We start from the raw sequence: 18350 nt of genomic DNA on the forward strand, positions 1-18350 counted from the left end.
GGGGAAGGAGGCTGACTGGTTTCCACAGAACAAGCTATTCTATAATCTAGCAGTATGATTTGTACAGTCCTACTCTCTTGGGATCATCCTTTGGTGAACATTCACACAGGACACAAATAGTTCTACCCTATGTGCTCATTCTGATTCATCTATCTACATGTTTCTTCCCCAGACCCTCTTGTCACCAATTTTCCACTCTTGTTCTTTTCAAGTCATCGACCAACCACCAAAACCATTCATAGTCTATGAGCTGGTATAGATATGCAATTCTTTTCATCTTTACTGGCCACTGTCCAATGTCCTGCTACTGGGAGGATTCCCCTTTGCTATTGTCTTTACCGCCATCCAGAATGGGGCTATAGTGCAGCAGCCATGGACTTTTTAATGGTGAGTGCACATCATGCAGAACCATCTGTAAAACACAGGTCCAATATTTTCTTCAGTTAAGTGATCATAGGGTGCTACTTAGGAGCCACAGATTAAGAGAGAGAAGACAGTGTAACAACAGTAGGGGCCATAGGCATCTGGCCCACCTCCTAGTCCAACATACTTGTGCCTTCAGGGCTTTCTTAAGCCCAGTCTCCTATATATCACTTCATTTGATAATGGAGAGCACCTGTCCATGTTCAACTTCATGGGTTGGTGAATCACACAACACCAATTTGTGACGGGCAGCTCAGGTCACACAGTAACTCAGCAGTCCATGGTCAAGTATTCATTTTCTACTAAGGCCCAGTAGCAGCCAAAGCTGTATCTCAACAAAAGAATAATTGCATGAAGAGATAATGTGGTTTTACTCTAAAATCTGAGTTTGTTCTGTGATTCAGCTGCAGGGGCTGCCAGAGCCTGCATCTCTGGCTGCCATTGACACTTCAAGCACCACAGGATCTGCTGGATCATACGACGCAAATATCAGAACAGCTTGCATGGTAGTCTGAACCTGTTGCGAAGCCATCTCTTATTCTGAGCCTCACTCCAAATTAGCAGATTTTCATGTCACTTGGAGAGTGGGTTAGAGAAGCACACCTAAATGAGATATTTATTGCCTCAAAAATCCAGAGAGACCTCCTAGACACTGTGCCCCTTTTTCAGTGGCATAAGAGATCAGATGCAGCAACTTGCCCCTCACTGTGGAGGGCTATCTTAACATGCTCCAGACCACTAGACACAGAAATTTTAACATGGCAGGAGACCCTTGAATTTTTGTAGGACTTATTTCCCACCCCCTAGCATGTAAGTGTCTTACCAAGGTCTATAGACCAGTTGTTACATCCTGAATGCTCGATTCAATCAGCACAACACTATCCATGTGATGGATCCAAGTGGTGTCTTGTGGAAAGGAAAGGCAATCAAGGTCCCTGCAGGCTATATTATGATACAGCAATGGAAAGCAAGAACAAGCTGGAATGCACTAGCATGGGCTGGAGCCTAGGAAGATGTTCTGAAATTTGTGTGAGTTCTTACTGGCTTTGACCTTGAGGGTATCTTGCAGAGGCCCAGGACACTGTGTCTCAGAGATGAACCAGGTGTGTACCTGGCTCAGGACTCAGGGGAAGGTGAGGAAGTTGCAGGCCCAGCTATTGTTCACAACCACAGGTGGGTCAGCCGAAAGTGACAATATGTATGAAATACTAAATGACTGCTATTTCCCTGTGGCCCATCACATATCCTATAAGAATCTCCTTCATGGCCCACCCTAACCAGAAACACGCATGAAATGGAATTCAGCCTAGCTAAATTGAAACATTATAAATCCTCCACAGCCTATAATTACACACTCTGAGTATATGCTTTCTTTGCCCATGAGTTTGACAAAAAGGGAAACATGGCACATAGCTGATCCATCCTTTCTAAGAAAGACACCATCATTTCAGGATGTAAACTTTGCTTCCTTTCCAATCTTGAGAGGCCACTTCTCTGTTGCACTTCAGGCTGAGCCTGGTTCTTGGACCATGAGGTGGCAACCATTCTCCCTCATGGATGGTGTATACTAATACTGCCAGCAAAGGACTATGGGAAAGTAAATTGTCTCTGGAATTCTGGACTGCAGAGAATAGCATAAGAGCAGCATCACAGTTGAATATATACCAAGTATAAGCTTCATGCTATTGGAGTCTCTACAACAAGGAAGAAAGGAAGAGAGAGGGAGGAGGAAGAGAGAAGAAAGAGGGGGTTGAGAAAGAGGAGGAAGTAGGGAAGAAGTGAAGAAAGGGAGAAAGAGAGAAACAGAGAAAGAGAGATGGAGAGAGGAAGGAAGTGAAGGAGAGAAAGCAGAAAAAAAAAGAAAAAGATAAAACTGCTTATATATGATTTTGGCTAGTTATCTTCCAGTTGCTATAATAGGTGATTGTTGTTGTTGCTGTTGGTGTTTTTCATTTATTTGACTCCACCAAATAATCTCTCTAGACTTAAAAATTTGAAAATATGATATACAGTGGGTTCTATTATCAGGTAATCTTCAATAGCAACAATATCAATCAACTCCATGAGGATCCAGCATGAAACTTGAATTGAATTGCTTAAGACCCCCTGAACAGGAAATATGGAATTGCAAATTAGGCAAGCTGGCATCTGGAGTCCTCTAGACTGGCTCACAAGCAAAAGACACCTTATTCTCCTCCAGAAATGCCACTGGCCAGCTCTTTAACTTTGAGGAAATCCCTGTCCTGCTCTGAGGCTTGGACATATGAAAATTGTGTCCCTTCTCATTCCTGCCCTGTGGCAACATTGGAGACCAAAGGGAGTGAGGAGGTCAGTGGGGAGAAATTCAAACCCATGGCAGAGCTCAGAAGCTCCAGAGGGTATCCCTTCACCAGCAGCATTCATGCTCAGAATGATGTTCCAAAGTCACCCAGAGAAGTGCAAGAGATTATTCCCCCTTCTCTTTCCTGAAGGCAAAATATAATTAGAACAAAATATTAAATATAATGAAAAAAAGTCAAAAAATATGTTTAACTTTTTTTACATTTAGAACAAAATTCAGCTTGGATGTTTAAAAGTAGAGTTCAGATACTGGGAAGATGCAGTTCTGCAGAATCTCTTAGTTCCCAGGATTCTAGAATGTGGAGGCACTGTGGGGAATAAATCAGAACAATCTTCTTTTGTCATCACTTTGAGATGAGTCACTGTCATTATTTTAAATACCAACTGCTATCTTGTGCAAGGAAGCAGTGATGTCTTTAAGGGCTGTGACAAGCTACCTAATGTTAGAGCTGGAGGGGACCCTAGACAATTACCTTTTCCAGATGAAGTGTTGAGGCCACGGTGACAAGGCCGCTTGCCCAGGGCAGTCCAGGTAGATCTGTGGCCTCCTGAGCCAGGGCCAGTGCGTGGGTGCCAGGCCAGTGCTCTTGCTGGTGCCTGAGACCCAGTTGGTGGTGCTTCTCAGATCCTCCCATAACTCCAGACACTCTCATCACTTTGACAAACCCAAACTTGCAGTGTGGCCTCTGCTTGTTTCCCATCTCTGGGAGAAATCTCAAGAAGACATGGTGTCCAAGGGAAAACAGAGACTCCATCTTAGGAACATGGTCAAGGTGCAGTCTTACATTCTCCATTCCTGGAAAAGCAGATGAGAGCCCCCCTGCCTCCTAAGGACTAAGGGGTTTCTGCTTTACCACCATTACTTTGGTCACTTCACAAAATTGGGCTCTTTTTCTACTCTTGAATGACTTTCTGCTGAGTTTATGCTATTAGGTATAGCTCCCAGAGCCTGCTTTGTCTAAGGAGGAGGAAGTGTGGGCAGGAAACTAACACTGGAGATGATTATAACAAAGGCCACATTTCATTCATTTCTCCTTTGTCCTTCCCCTCCCTTCCTTCGTGTGTGTGTGTGTGTGTGTGTGTGTGTGTGTGTGTGTGTGTTTCTACAGAAAATTAAGATCTGAAACAGACTCCCCCCAGGAGGAACTCACAGACTCAGATCCATGAAATAGAGAAAAATAAATGCATGATCCTAACAAGGTGAATGCCAAAAGGACTAGTCCAGTTAATACGTGGAAGAACGTAAGGAGAATCAGTGTGTACTAGAACACTGAGAGGTGGCACTTGAGCTTCAGTGATGAACAAGGAACAAAAGGAGAGAGAGAGGGGAGCGGCAGGATGGCGTGCATCCCAGCAGTGATTATAGCTAAGGCTCTCTAAGGGGAACATCTCACCTAATCTGCACTGTGACTCAGGAGTGGATTACTGCCATGGTCCCCTCCTATGGATAAGAGAATTGAGGCTCCTGTCCACAGCAGTCTGCCCAAGGTCACATAGTACACACAGAGCCAGCAGAGCTCGTACAAACTCTGGCAGTTTGACTCTGGCTCTTAACCACCACCCTGCACAATGTCCGTGCTGAGAGATGGGTGAGGGTAGAATGGAGCAAGGTGCAAGAAAGTGGGGTCAGGAGTAGCCAGGGTCAAGTTGCCAAGGCTCTCCAGAAAGCCTAGCTCTCTCCACACTGGCTGGTTTGCCTTAGCCTGATCCACCCCCTCTGTTTATGGCTCAGCCCCACCCAACAGTCAGCATCGGGGAGCAGATGCTCACTTAATCCTTGGGATTAGCTCCAGATCATGGAGAATAATCAGCAGTCAGCCAAGGTGTGATGCAGGTGGCACCTTGCATGCACACACTTCTATATCCAGTTTCCTAAATGCAATGCGGATACCCAGTTCTATCCCTAGATTTTTCTATGTAATACATAGAAGAAGCAGAAATCTGAGAAAAGCCTGCCAAAAGTTCCAGCCATCATAACTGACAAAGGAGATAATGTCTTATTATTTGAAAAACGCTTTGAAATCCATACATGAACAACGTATTATAGATCTCAACCTCTCTCTCCCTCTGTGTGTGTGTGTGTGTGTGTGTGTGTGCGTGTGTGTGACAGAGACAGGCAGAGATAGATAGATAGATAGATAGATAGATAGATAGATAGATATGGAAGAAGAGAGAGAAAAATGCACTAATAAACTTAACAATAAACTTTAGGTTATTATATTTAAAGTATTAATAACTCAATTTTTAATGTCTGGAATATATGTACCCATATACATATCCACTGTATCCTTGGATATGGAAAGAAATAATTAGCCTTCTAATGAACCAAATATGCAGTTGAGATAGAGCTAGAGACCATTAGATGCCCAGGGTCCCTAACAATCTGTGTGACCCAGGGCAAGGGAACAGCAGCCTCACTCCTAATGTCAAAGAAGGGTGGAGCAAAGCCTGCCCTTCATGTCTTCTGGGCTCACGGTGAAGGGATCCATGTGCAAGTACTTTAGAAAGTATAAAATGCCAAATACATAAAGGGATAATTACCAGTAATCATCATCATCATCATAATTTAATACTGAGGATGACAGGCATGGGTGGGGGAGAAGCAGGCTCCATTATAATTATCTGGGAGACACAGCCGAAAGCACATTTAAGCCATATTTCCCACCTACCACATTTTCTACTTCTGTACGTGCTGTTCTTAATCCGAGATTCATAAAGGAGCAGTGCTGTTTTGTTATTCTAAGACAATTACTGGCATAAAATCTACAAGTTCAAAAGCCCCCGTTCCCCCATATCTGTTGAACTACCTCTAGCCTGAGAAAGCTTGCATTGGCGTAAAAATTCAAATTTGCTTTATTCTTTATAAGAACACAGAAGCCTTCCATCCGCTCAGCATATGCTCCCTTTCTCTGGACTCTGTGACCACCCAGCCGTCTCAACAAAGCACCCTTGGTCTGGGAATTGACCCATGCTAACCAAATGTGGAAGCCACTAAAATCAAGCAAGCCTATTGGGAAAATTTTTTTTTTTTTTTATTTTAGAGAGAAAGAAAGCATGAGCAGGGGAGAGTGGCAGAGTGTGTGGGGGGAGAGAGAGAGGGAGAGGGAGAAGGAGAGAGAGAGAGAGGGAGGGAGAGAGAATATTAAGCAGGTTCCATATTCAGTGCAGAGCCTGATGCAGGGTTTGATCCCATGACCCTGGAATCATGACCTGAGCTGAAATCAAGGGTTGAACATTCAACCGACTGAGCCACCCAGGCACCCCAAGCAAGCCTATTTTTTTAGTTATTTATATATATATATATATATATATATATATATATATACATATATATATATATTTTTTTTTAACATTTATTTATTTTTGGGACAGAGAGAGACAGAGCATGAACGGGGGAGGGGCAGAGAGAGAGGGAGACACAGAATCGGAAACAGGCTCCAGGCTCTGAGCCATCAGCCCAGAGCCCGACGCGGGGCTCAAACTCACGGACCGCGAGATCGTTACCTGGTTGAAGTCGGACGCTTAACCGACTGCGCCACCCAGGCGCCCCTAGTTATTTATATTTTAAAGTTTATTTATTTATTTTAAGAGAGAGACAGAGAGAGAGGGAGCATGAGAGGGGGAGGGGCAGAGAGAGTGAAAGAGAGAATCCCAAGCAGACTCCGTGCTGTCAGCACAAAGCCTGATGAGGGGCTTGAACTCATAAATCATGAGATCGTGACCTGAGCTGAAACCAGGAGTCAGACACTTAACCAACTGAGCCACTCAGGTGCCCCAAGCAAGCCCACTTTTAAGCTACTTTGGGGGCTGCATGCCTACCTGGCTAAGGTAAACTGCTTAGCAAATTGTTTCTTCCTCCCAGGAACTGGTCTTGGCTCCTTTTACAGCCAAGCTCCTTGCCTGCAGTTCTTTCCTCCGTTTGTCTTCTACCCTCTTCACCCTGAAGCTCATCTTTACCTCAATTCTTTCTTCCCTTCCCATTCCTTTCCCTTCTCCTTTTTCTCAAGGGCTGGGACAGAATGTCACAAGTGAAGTCTTGGGTTTTTGTTTTTTTTTTTTTTCCCCTTTTCCTGTTCTCTTTCTCCCTTGGCTCTGCTACCCTCCCAGACTTCTTTTCTCAGATAGTTTTATATGTCCTCTGATTTTTTAAAATCAAATGTAATTGTTATTTAAAAACATAAAATAAGAATTCTATGCACCGCGGTGCTTCCTTTCTCCCTTTCTCCTTTCCTTGTGGAATCGCTGTGCCCTGCTCAGTTGTGTTGGGAACTCTAGGGAAAAAAAAGGAAGTAGGCAGCAAAATCCTTGTGTTTCTAGACATAAGCGTGTAGGTAAGGGAAAAGGAGATGAACAGTGACCCAGCTCACCACTCAACTCCTCTCCCTTTTGCATATTCACCCTCTCCCCACCACTGACTCTATTCCACCAGGCCTTAAAAGGGCAAGTCTTCCCCAAGACCACAGCTCTCCCAGAGGGAAAAATTCTATTAAAGGAACAGCTGCCCTTGGCTTCTGAGATTGCAGGTAAACTTTGATTTCTTAGACACCACTTTTTCTTTACTTCCAAGTGTTCTACATGAAAATAGTTTTTCATGGGGAAAAAAACCTCCACAAAGTACATTTTTTTAAACTTCCTTTGACAAATATCTCCAATATTTACTGTACCATTTCTTTCCTTCCCTTCATAGATAAGCTGAATTGAAAAGAAGATTCTAGCAGGCCAGTTGTCTCTGCTTCCTCACATTATGCTAATGCCTTTTAAAAAGTAATTTTTCACATCCGATAGACCTTTTTGACCATTAGTTCATGCTTTTTATTATAATGATACATAGACTGATATTAATATTTCTGAGACGAATTTTTTTGTGTAGTTCCCTGTTTTCTTTTTACCCATGCTTTTGTTTCTAATTTTTCTTTCTTTGCCATCTTATTTAGGTGATTTTTTCTCTTAGATTTATAATTATCTCAACATGTAAGTCATCAATTTTAATATTGGTGTTAAGGCATTTATAATTATTGGTGTAACATGCATCTTACCCTATTCATTCCATCTTCTTAGGAGCCTTCTTTTGTTTGGGCATTCTCTCTGCCGCCTTGGTTTTCTGTCTTGACTCCACAGATACAACCTATTTGTTTATATGTTCTGTGGTTATTTATATTAAAAATTATGGTTTTTACTTCTACTAGTTTCCCAGATATGCATTTATATTTCTCTCTAATTATCAAAGTTGAGATCAATTAATACATTTTGAGTTGATTCCAACCATTCCCACATTATCTCCTCTTCTTTTTTCATTAATTATATTCTGGTTCTTGCAACTCGAGTATCAGTGTCTTCTAATATTTTCTGATTTCAGTTAGCTCCTGAGCTCAAATCCTTTGCTCCCAATGTGTACATGCCAAGGTCTTTGATGTCTATAACAGATGTGTTTATTGCTTTCAGAGTAAGCAGCAAATTGGAAGCATTCGTATTTAATGACGAAAGACATAGGCATTGTGAGGGGAAGGGATGAGAGAGGGGAGAGAGATAACTTCTGCAAATGATCTGACCCCAGGACCTGTCCTGGTTACCTGGCCGTGGGAAGGGGCAGAGGTTGATGCAGCTTCTCCTTTGTGAAGAGTTCTGTGAGTCTCTGCTTCAAGCTCTTCTACTTTGGGATTTGTTTATCACAGAGCTGAAGGGAGACCTTTCCCTCCTCCAAGTGAGGCCCTTTTCAGATCAGCCTCACCAAAGCCTGAAGCACACGAACACCCAGATACTGCCACCTTGAAGCTAGTGCTGCCACAATGGGCAGGACGGTGGGCATGGATACATCCAAGGACATCAGAGCAGGGCAGGTGAAGGTGGTAGGAATAATGTGGTGCCCCTGAGGTGAAAGACAGTTCTGCTAGTGCATGAGTCACTCCCCAGGGATTCACAGAAATAACTAGTGGCCTTTGCAAGGATGTCTGAGAGTCTATACTACACACAGGAGGGGCGATTGAGCCAGAAGTTTTGGACTACACAGTTCATGATTAAACCAATCAGCTACATGTCTTCTAGACTTATTCATATTTTTCATGTTTAAAACATTCTCTACAGCTGTGCTCCTTCTTTAAGCATTCAATACACACACACACATACACACACACACACAAACACACACAAACACACTCACTCACATACTCGTATCCTCAGCAGATTGAATGGAGCATCTTCCCCTCTGAGGTTGCAGTGACCTAATCATGTCACCACTACGCACATACACCTGCATACACAACACAGTATCCATTAATGGCTCACATGTTGCTCTATATACTCTGGACTTGGCCCTCCCTTCCAAACTTTTTTTGGCCACCCGGTTTTTGGCTTATAGTTCCTAAGTACCCTCTGATCTCTATTCCTCTGGCTTTCCTCAGGTCATTGCTTCCAGTTGAAATGGCTTCTTGACACATGTGTCATAACAAGGTAGGGCCACTTCCTCTATGAAACTTTCTAGTTATTCTCCAGGCCTATTCCTGAGTGAAACTGGGCTCTTCCTTCTTTGTGCCCCTGCTCAGCTCTAAACGGACATCTATCTCACTGTCACAGACAGTGCTTCTTGTGGTTTTGACTTATATGTTTGTCTTCTTCTGAATTATTAGACCTTTGAGAACAAAGGACATTGTTGCTATTCTTATTTACATCCCAGAACCTAGGGCAGGTTCTGCAGCATAGAAGAGGTAGTGAATCCACGTTTATGGAATAAATGGAAAAATGAATGAAGGAATGAGACACAGTGGCTGAGAGAATATGTGCAATCCACTTGCAGAAGAAATGGAAGGCCCAGCAGAGGAGGGAGTTTTCAGTCTGTTGGCAGAAGGGAGCCACTGAAAGCATCTGACAGAGCAAATATTCTGAGTGCTCTGAATAAAACACCAATGAAGGAAGATCTACTGGGCCCCTGTGTGCCCTTACTGCAAGTGAACTTGACGCATGGAAATGGCACCCTGCAAAACAAGTATTTAGGTAACATCCCTTCTCTACAGTGTCCAAAGAAATTATGCCAGTTAGAGGGATAGAAACAAAGTGGAAATCATAGGCTCATGGATGATGGGGGCCTTTTTCCGCTATAATCACAGAGGTCATGATCTCAGGAGTTGTGTCTAACTGAATAGGAAATTCAAAATATAATACTGGAACCGAAAAAAAAAAACCTTCAAAAAACCCTTATTTCCACTCCATTTTTTTCCTATAATTACCAATAACCCGCTATTAGGCTTCAAGGACAAAAATAACTCTTAGAGCCCCAGATAGAGGTGCCAAACTAGTCTTTTTCACCCTGGAAACATTTAGGGAAGAATTTTCCTTCAGTCCTTGAGGGTCTGTAATTGCCAGCATCCCTGGAGCCCATGGGGCCATGCAGGTGGGGGGTCTCTATGCTATGATTATGCCTTGCCTTAGAGCTGTATTCTGACACCTCTGGGACTGTCAACTCAGGACAGTGTTTGCCCAGGGAGAAGGGAGTGGGAAGTTGAGTAATGCAGGGGCAGTCCAGGAGGGGAATGGGTTTAGTGTGGGGATAAGTACAGAGGAAACCTAGAGTGAATGATGGCTAATACCATAAAGCCTTGAAGGGGTGAGGGAAAGGAAGGGCAGAAGTACAAGCTCTCCAAGAAGGAGTCCAAACTTTGTCTACCTCAAGAACCTAAGAACCAGTGTATATCTGCACACTGTTAAGGACTGGATCTCAGCCACTGCCTGGGAAGAGTAACTCTGCAAGCTTTGGACCACACCACCACTGCCCCTTTACAGAAGCCAAATCACTTACTTCTCTTTGCACTTCCCACACACACACTGAATTGCCGTTTCATCTTTTTCCCATGATGTGCAGTTTCTTTCCCCAGCCCAACAAGGACAAATTCTGTTCAGTAGAGACACGCTAATTGTTTGACCGAAGGATTAAGTTGTATCAGGGTCATCTGAATTGAAGAGGTGGCAAGATAGGCAGGCAGTGACAAGAGGCCACATGGCAGGCAAGTACAAAAGTGATTCAGGAACAAGGGCACCTGTGGTCCTTTATTCTTGAACAAGCACTATGTCTTGAGTGATGGCAGAAATGCCCTCAATATCTGTGATGCTACTGCTTCCTCTGTGAAAGGTTTGGCAGCCCAAGAACCATTTTTCCAGAACAGTTAGGAAGCAATGAGCACATAGATTTGGAATCCTCTGCTTAAAAACATAACTCAGTTTCCCTGTGAGATATGACTGCCAGAAGGAGAAAAGAGAGATCTCTACCCAGGCAGCTACCTGGGGAAACAGGATTCTCAGCACGAGGCAGGGTGGAGGACCCCAGACTCTGAAAATGGAGACTGAGAGTAGAAGTAGGGAAAGCAGATTACTTCTTGGGAGCCAGGTTGAAGTCTTCAGACTTTGTTTGAGAGAGTCCTAACTACCTTCAGACTCTGGCCTGCACTCCTCCCTCATCTTGGCCACAAAAGAGCAGACAGAGGTGAGAAGACTTGGAGAGTGGTGGCTGGCAGCCAGGGCACCTTCAAGCTGGAGCCCTCCTCAGAATATCCAAGTCTGCTGGGTGAGTCATGAACAGCAGTATTAAGAGTTATAGTCAATAGGATGATTATATCATATTGATAGGATTTTTCATTAACGCACCAATGAAGAGATGAAAAGACAGCACTTGACTATAGCTTGCTGAATCTGGAGAATGCTGTTTTGTGAGGTCCATCATGGGGAAGTCTCTACTTACTGATGTTCTCCTTTGGGGTCTTGGGCTAAGACCCAGGGGCTACATTTTGTTCACACAGAATGCCACCAGCATGGCTTCTCTGTCCTCATCCTACCCCTAACCCCTTCCATAGGAAGTGGTAGAAGAATAGCCAGGGCGGAGTGCCCTGTTCAGATTCTTTTATCTAAAGAGCACAAATACAATCAGGCCCTGAGCTGTGAGTAGGCAGAAGAAAGAAGAAAGAGAAACAGTGGAACTCCCAGGTCATTGCCCAGAGCAAGATGGGGTCAGGGGACCATGGATACAAATAAGACTCAGTCCTAGTCCATGAAGAATTCACTATCTTGTGAGAAAGATATGCAAAGAATCAGTTCTTCAGAAGATGGTGCAAGGGCAAATTAACTGGGAAACTTCAGGGATATTCACTTAATTTTATATTAATTTTTAAAATTCTTTCTCTTAAAGAAGATTCCTCAAATTATGTAAGCTTCAGATACCACAAAACCTAGATCCACCCATCATTTGCTGGGTAATATGATAGTAATATAATCATAAAGAATGTGCACATAACCCTGATTTGGGTTGAGAGAGGGCCAGAGAAGTTGTTCCAAGGAGTAAACACTCGGTCTAACTAAGACATTCTCAGATGGCTAATTAAGAAAGAGCCATCCCAACAGATGTGAAGTGATATCTCATTGTGTTTGAGTTACATTTCCCTGATGGTTAGCAACACTGAGCATTTTTTTCATATCCTTTGGCCATTTGTATATCTTCTTGAGAGAAATGTCTATCTTTAGCCCATTTCTAAATCAGGTTATATAAGTTTTTTGGGTTTTGTTTTTGTTGTTGGTTTTGTTTTGTTTTGTTTTGTTTTGTTTTGTTTTGTTTTGTTTTGGGGGGGTTGTTTTATTTTGTTTTGAGTCATAGGAGCTCCTTATATATTTTGGAAATTAACCCCTTATCTACTAAATGGTTTGTAAATATTTTCTCCCCTTCCACAGGTTGTCTTTTCCCTTTACTAACGGGTCTAATCTCATTCTTTTGCATGTAGATAACCTGTTTTCCCAATACTATTTGTTGAAGAAACCATACCCTTATTGCATATTCTTGGCACCATTGTTGAAGATCAGGTGACCATATATGTATGGATTTCTGGGCTGTCTATTCTATTCTATTCTATTCTATTCTATTCTATTCGCATATATGTCTGTCTTTATGTCAGTACCATGCTGTTTTAATTACTATAGCTTTGTAGTATATTTTGAAATCAAGAAGTGTGATGAATCCAGCTTTATTATTCTTTTTCAAGATTATTTTGGCTCTTCAGTCTTTTGTGGTTCTGTATGAACTTTATAGAATTATTTTTCCATTGCTGTAGGAAATGCTACTTGGATTTTGATAGGAAATACATTGAATCTATAGATCACTTTGGGTAGTATAGACATCTTAATATATGAAATATCACCTCCTACCTATTAGAATGGCTATTATCAAAAAGATGAAAGACAAGTGTTGGTGAGGAGGTGGAGAAATTGGAACACTGGTACACTCTTGGCAGGAATGCAAAATGGTACAGCCACTATGGAAAACAGTATGGAGGTCCTCTGAAAAATTAACTAGAGTAGTACCAAATGACCCAGCAATACTGCTTCTGAGTATCCAAGAGAACTGAAATCAGGATCTTGAAGAGATATTAGCACATCCATGTTTATTGCAGCATTATTCACAATAGCCAGATGTAGAAACAACCTTAAATGTCCATCAACAGATAAATGAGTAAAGAAAACGTGGTATATATGTACAATGTAATACTAAGACTGGATGCAACCTTAAAAAAGAAGGAAATCCTGTAATATGTGATGATGTGGATAACCTGAGGACATTATGCTAAGTGAAATAAGCTAGTCACAAAAGGACAAATACTACATTACACTGGCATTCCCTAGCAACTGATTAGAAATTCAAGTTCTTACGTCCCTCACGAGGCCTACTGAATTGGAAATCTGGGAGTGATCTCAGGAATCTGTGTTCTAACAAGCCCTCCAGGATATTCTGATGCATCCTGAAGTTTGAGAACCACTGCTTTAGATTGAGGGGTGGGAAATAAGAATGATTTCCCTAAGAACTCTTCTTAGCTGTATCCCTGCCCAGGTGAGGAAGAAGAATCCGATCACCACAAAAAAAGCTATTTCACATGGTAAGGAAGGAAGGGAGAAATCTACATTCAGGATTGTGGTACATTTTGCAGGGGTGGGGGGGATGCATTAGTATATTCTGTCAGGACCAAACTTTTCACTGTTTGATCACACCTCATTTGCATTTTTAATAGTCCCCATTAGACAGCCTCTGAGCTAATTAGGCAGGCGTCTATAATAGAAGACTTCTGTTTCCTGTTTTCAGAACTCAGAAACTAATGGCTGAAGCACTGCTAAAACAATTAAGTAATAAGAAAAATACTGTGTAAGATTGGCAAAAGCACAGCTGCCATAAATCATTACAAATGACTCCCAGCTCAAAATGTTTAATTAGGGAAGAAAAGTAACCTATCACATGTTGGGATAGCAGGAGAAAACAGAGGGAGAGGGACCCTGGAACACAGTTTATTGCCCTCTGCCAAGTGGAGATGGGATGGGAGGTTGTAATTCCAGGGATTCTAGTACTGATGATGTATTCCTAGGCATTAATCATCTCTTGCTATATCTAAGTTCAATAGTAAATGAAAATTACAGCAACCCAATAAAATCAGGACTACTAAAGATAAAGACTTATGGAAGTAAAATATGGGTTAGCCAGCAGAGGAAGAAACTTAACAAACTGAGATGCTGGCTGAGGGCAAAGAATCACAGAATGAATGGATAGTAAGACAAGAAGTTATAAATATCAACTACAGACTCACATTCACTTTCAGAAGTGAGATCAATAACAGCATACCTATTTCCTTTTTTTATGCATATATTTGTATATGTCAGCTTTCTACTCTCTCCTTCCTCTACAGTTTGATATAAGGAGTGTTGGTGATGGTTAACGTGGGAATTTAGTCTTCAAGTTATAGAATAGATGGAATTGTGACTAGTTTAACATGACCCAAACATAAACATAGAGAGCATTTTGTGTCTCCATTTTTAGGAGAGGGTGAGCATACCATCATTAGTATGAGGGTTAGTTGCAATCTCTTAGGTGGAAGCAAGATGATGTCATTACCATCATATAAAAATTTAACTACAGCAGAAGGGGATGTATGTGGATGCTGAGAAGTCACAGGGGGAAACTGTGCCATGAGTATCTCTTGTTCCTCAGTTCCACATTTGTTTTCATATACCCTCTTCCCTACTGTCATAGTAGAAAGTCTGCAAACTACATTTCCACATTGTTTTTCTCTATTTGGAATACATAGAATGGCTTGGGGTTTTGTTTGGTTTTTTGTTTTGTTTTGTTTTCCAACCAGGACATTAACTGATATATAGGATGTGATTAATTAGACTGTAATTTGAATGTAGATCTGTTTTATTTGCCAGTGTCACTATAAAATGAACTCACCTACATGCTAAATGCTGTTAATTTGTATCAAGTGTGAACTCCTATAATTTATATTGATTAACTTATAAGTTCAGTATAATTTTGGTACACTTTATATTCAACCATTAAGGAAGAATTAATTTTATGACATCAGAATGAACTCCAATTTTATTTATTCTTTCATGCATTAAGTTAAATAGTTATAGACCACAGGCCATGTATTCAGCACTGTGCAAGGCACTGTCAGGGAAATAAAAAGAATAACACTTTGTCTGGGTCTCAATACTAAGGTATGTCATAGGGCCATAACCACTAAATGAAAATACACACACACACACACACACACACACACACACAATTAGGACACATGTTGGGAGTTATTTGTTCCTTAGGAAAGATAACAGTGTATTGAAGAAAAGTAAACATTGAACTGATTAAAACTCATTCATAATAAAAACTCAGCAAATTAGGAATAGAGGGGAACTTTCTCAACTTGAAAAAACTATTTACAAAAACCCTACAGTTAACATGACATTTACTGATGAGAAACTTGAAACTTTCCAACTAAGATCAGGTATAAGGCAAGGATGTTCTCGATCGACACTCTTTTCAACATTGTCCTGGAAGTCCTTGCTAATGTGGTAAGTCAAGAAAAGAAAACAAACGGTATACAAATTGGGAAGGAAGATATAAAACTGTCTTTGTTCACAGATGACATGATGGTCCATGTAGAAAATCTGAAAGAATCAACAAAAAAAAAACCCTCCTGGAACTAATAATCAGTTATAAAAAATAACAATTATCCTTACAGGATATATAAGGCTAATATACAAAAGTCAATTACTTTCCTATATACCAATAAAGAACAGGTGGAATTTGAAATTAAAAACACAATGCAATTTACATTAGCACACTCAAAAATGAAATATGTTATGTTAGACATAAATCTAACAAAATATATACAAAATCTATATGAGGAAAACTACATATTCTGATGAAACTACAAAACTCTGAAGAATGAAATCCAAAGAACTAAAGAGATCAAGAGATATTTTGTGTTCATGAACAGGAAGCCTCAAGGTTGTCCAGATATCATTTCTTCCCAACCTGATCCATAGATTCAATGCAATCTCAAAATCTCAGTAAGTTGTTCTATAGATATTAACAAATTTAAATTTAAAGTTTATATGGAGGCAAAAGACTCAGAATATCCAACACAATCTTGAAGAACAAAGTTTTTAGAATGACTCAACCCAACTTCAAGATTTCCTATAAAGCTACAGTAATCAAGACAGTATGGTATTGGTGAAAGAATAGACAAGTAGATCAGTAGAACAGAATGAAGATCCCAGAAATAGACAACCATAAATACAGCCAATTGATTTTGACAAAGGAATAAAGCCAGTACAATAGAATAAATACAGTCTTTTCAGTAAGTGGTGCTGGAATAACTGGATATCCACATGCAAAAACAAAAAAAAAATTTAAATCTAGACACAGACTTTATATACTTCACAAAAATTAACTCAAAATGAACCATAAACCTAAATATAAAATGCAAAACTATAAATTCCTAGAAGTTAACACAGGAGAAAACCTAGATGACCTTGGGTATGGTGATGCCTTTTTAGATACAACACCAAAGATATGATCCATGAAAGACATAATTGATAAGCTGGGCCTCATTAAAATTAAAAACTTCTGCTCTGTGAAAGATGATATTAATATAATTAAAGAAAATCCACAGACTTGGAGAAAATATTTGCAAAAGCACATCAGATGAAAGACTCTTATCCAAAATATGCAAAGAACTCTTAAAACTCAACAATAAGAAAACAAACAACCCAATTAAAAAATGAATAAGACTTTAGCAGACACTTCACCCAAGAAAATATATATAGATGGCAAATAGCATATGAAAAGTTGCTCTACATCCTATGTCATCAGGGAAATGTAAATTATAGCAACAATAGGATACAACTACACACCTATTAAAATGACCAAAACCTGGAATACTGACAACACTAAATTCTGGGAAGGATATGAAGGGAACTCTCATTCACTGCTGGTGAATGAGATGCAAAATGGTACATCCATTTTGGAAAACAGTTTGGATTGGTAGTTTCTTTCAAAACCAAACTCTTACCATATGATCCAGCAATGGTGATTTCTTGTTTTTACCCATAGGAGTTGAAAGCTTAATTGTCCATACAAAAACCTGAACACAGATGGTTGTAGAAACTTTATTCACAATTGCCAAACTTGGAAGAAACCAAGATGTCCTTTGGTAGGTCAAAGGATAAGTAAACCGTGGGATATCCAGAAAATGGAATATTATTCAGCACTAAAAAGGAACGAGATATCAAGCCATGAGAATACATGGAGGAACCTTAAATACATATTATTACATGTAATGAGCTATCAAGCCATGAGAAAACATAGAGGAAACTTAAATACATATTACTAAGTAAAAGCAGCCTATCAGAAAAGGCTACATACCATATGACTCCAACTATATGACATTCTTGAATAGGCAAAACTATGGAAATGATAAAAGATCAGTGATTGCCAAGAGTGGCAGGGTGATGCAGGAAAAGAGGTGAATAGAACAGAGGATTTTTAGGGCAATGAAAATACTCTGTATGATATTACAGTGATGGATTTATGTCATTATACATTTATGCAAATCCACAGAATGTATACCAAGAGTGATTCCTAAGGTAAACAATGAACTTTGGCTGATTATGATATGTCAGTGTAGGTTCATCGCTGATTAAAAAAGGAAAAAAGTACCACTCTGGTGAATGATATTATTAATGGGGACAGGCAATGCATGTGTAGGAAGTTATATGGGAAAGTTCTATACCTCCTTCTCAATTTTTTTGTAAACCTAAAATTGCTCTAAAAAATTAAGCCAAAAAAATTGAGCTGAATCTTAAAAGAGAGTCTAGGAGTTAGAAAAATGGAGAAAAGAAGTCAGGGTAGATAAAATTTATATTTCAAACTGTACACTCAATTTCACTGACTTTATCATATGGCCACTTAACATAAGGTAGAAGAACTCTAGTCTATGAGCCAAGTCTGACCCCTCCTGCCTATTTTCACACCTCCTGTGAGCTAAGTAGTTTTAACAATTTGGAAAAAAAATTAAAAGAAGAATAATATTTCATGATACACAAAAATTATTCAAATTTTAGTGTTTATCAATACAACTTTTTGGAACACAGCCATCCCATCTGTTTATATATTGTGTATGGCTGCTTGCACTTTACAAAGGCAGAGTTGAATAGTTACAACAGAGACTGTATGGCCTACAAAGGCTAGAATATTTACTATTGACTCTTTGCATAAAAAGTTTGCTCCTCTT

Source organism: Lynx rufus, unplaced genomic scaffold, assembly GCF_022079265.1.
Source record: "Lynx rufus isolate CCGP_SWC_20201006 ecotype Redwood Valley unplaced genomic scaffold, mLynRuf1.p SCAF_22, whole genome shotgun sequence".
NCBI lineage: Eukaryota > Metazoa > Chordata > Mammalia > Carnivora > Felidae > Lynx > Lynx rufus.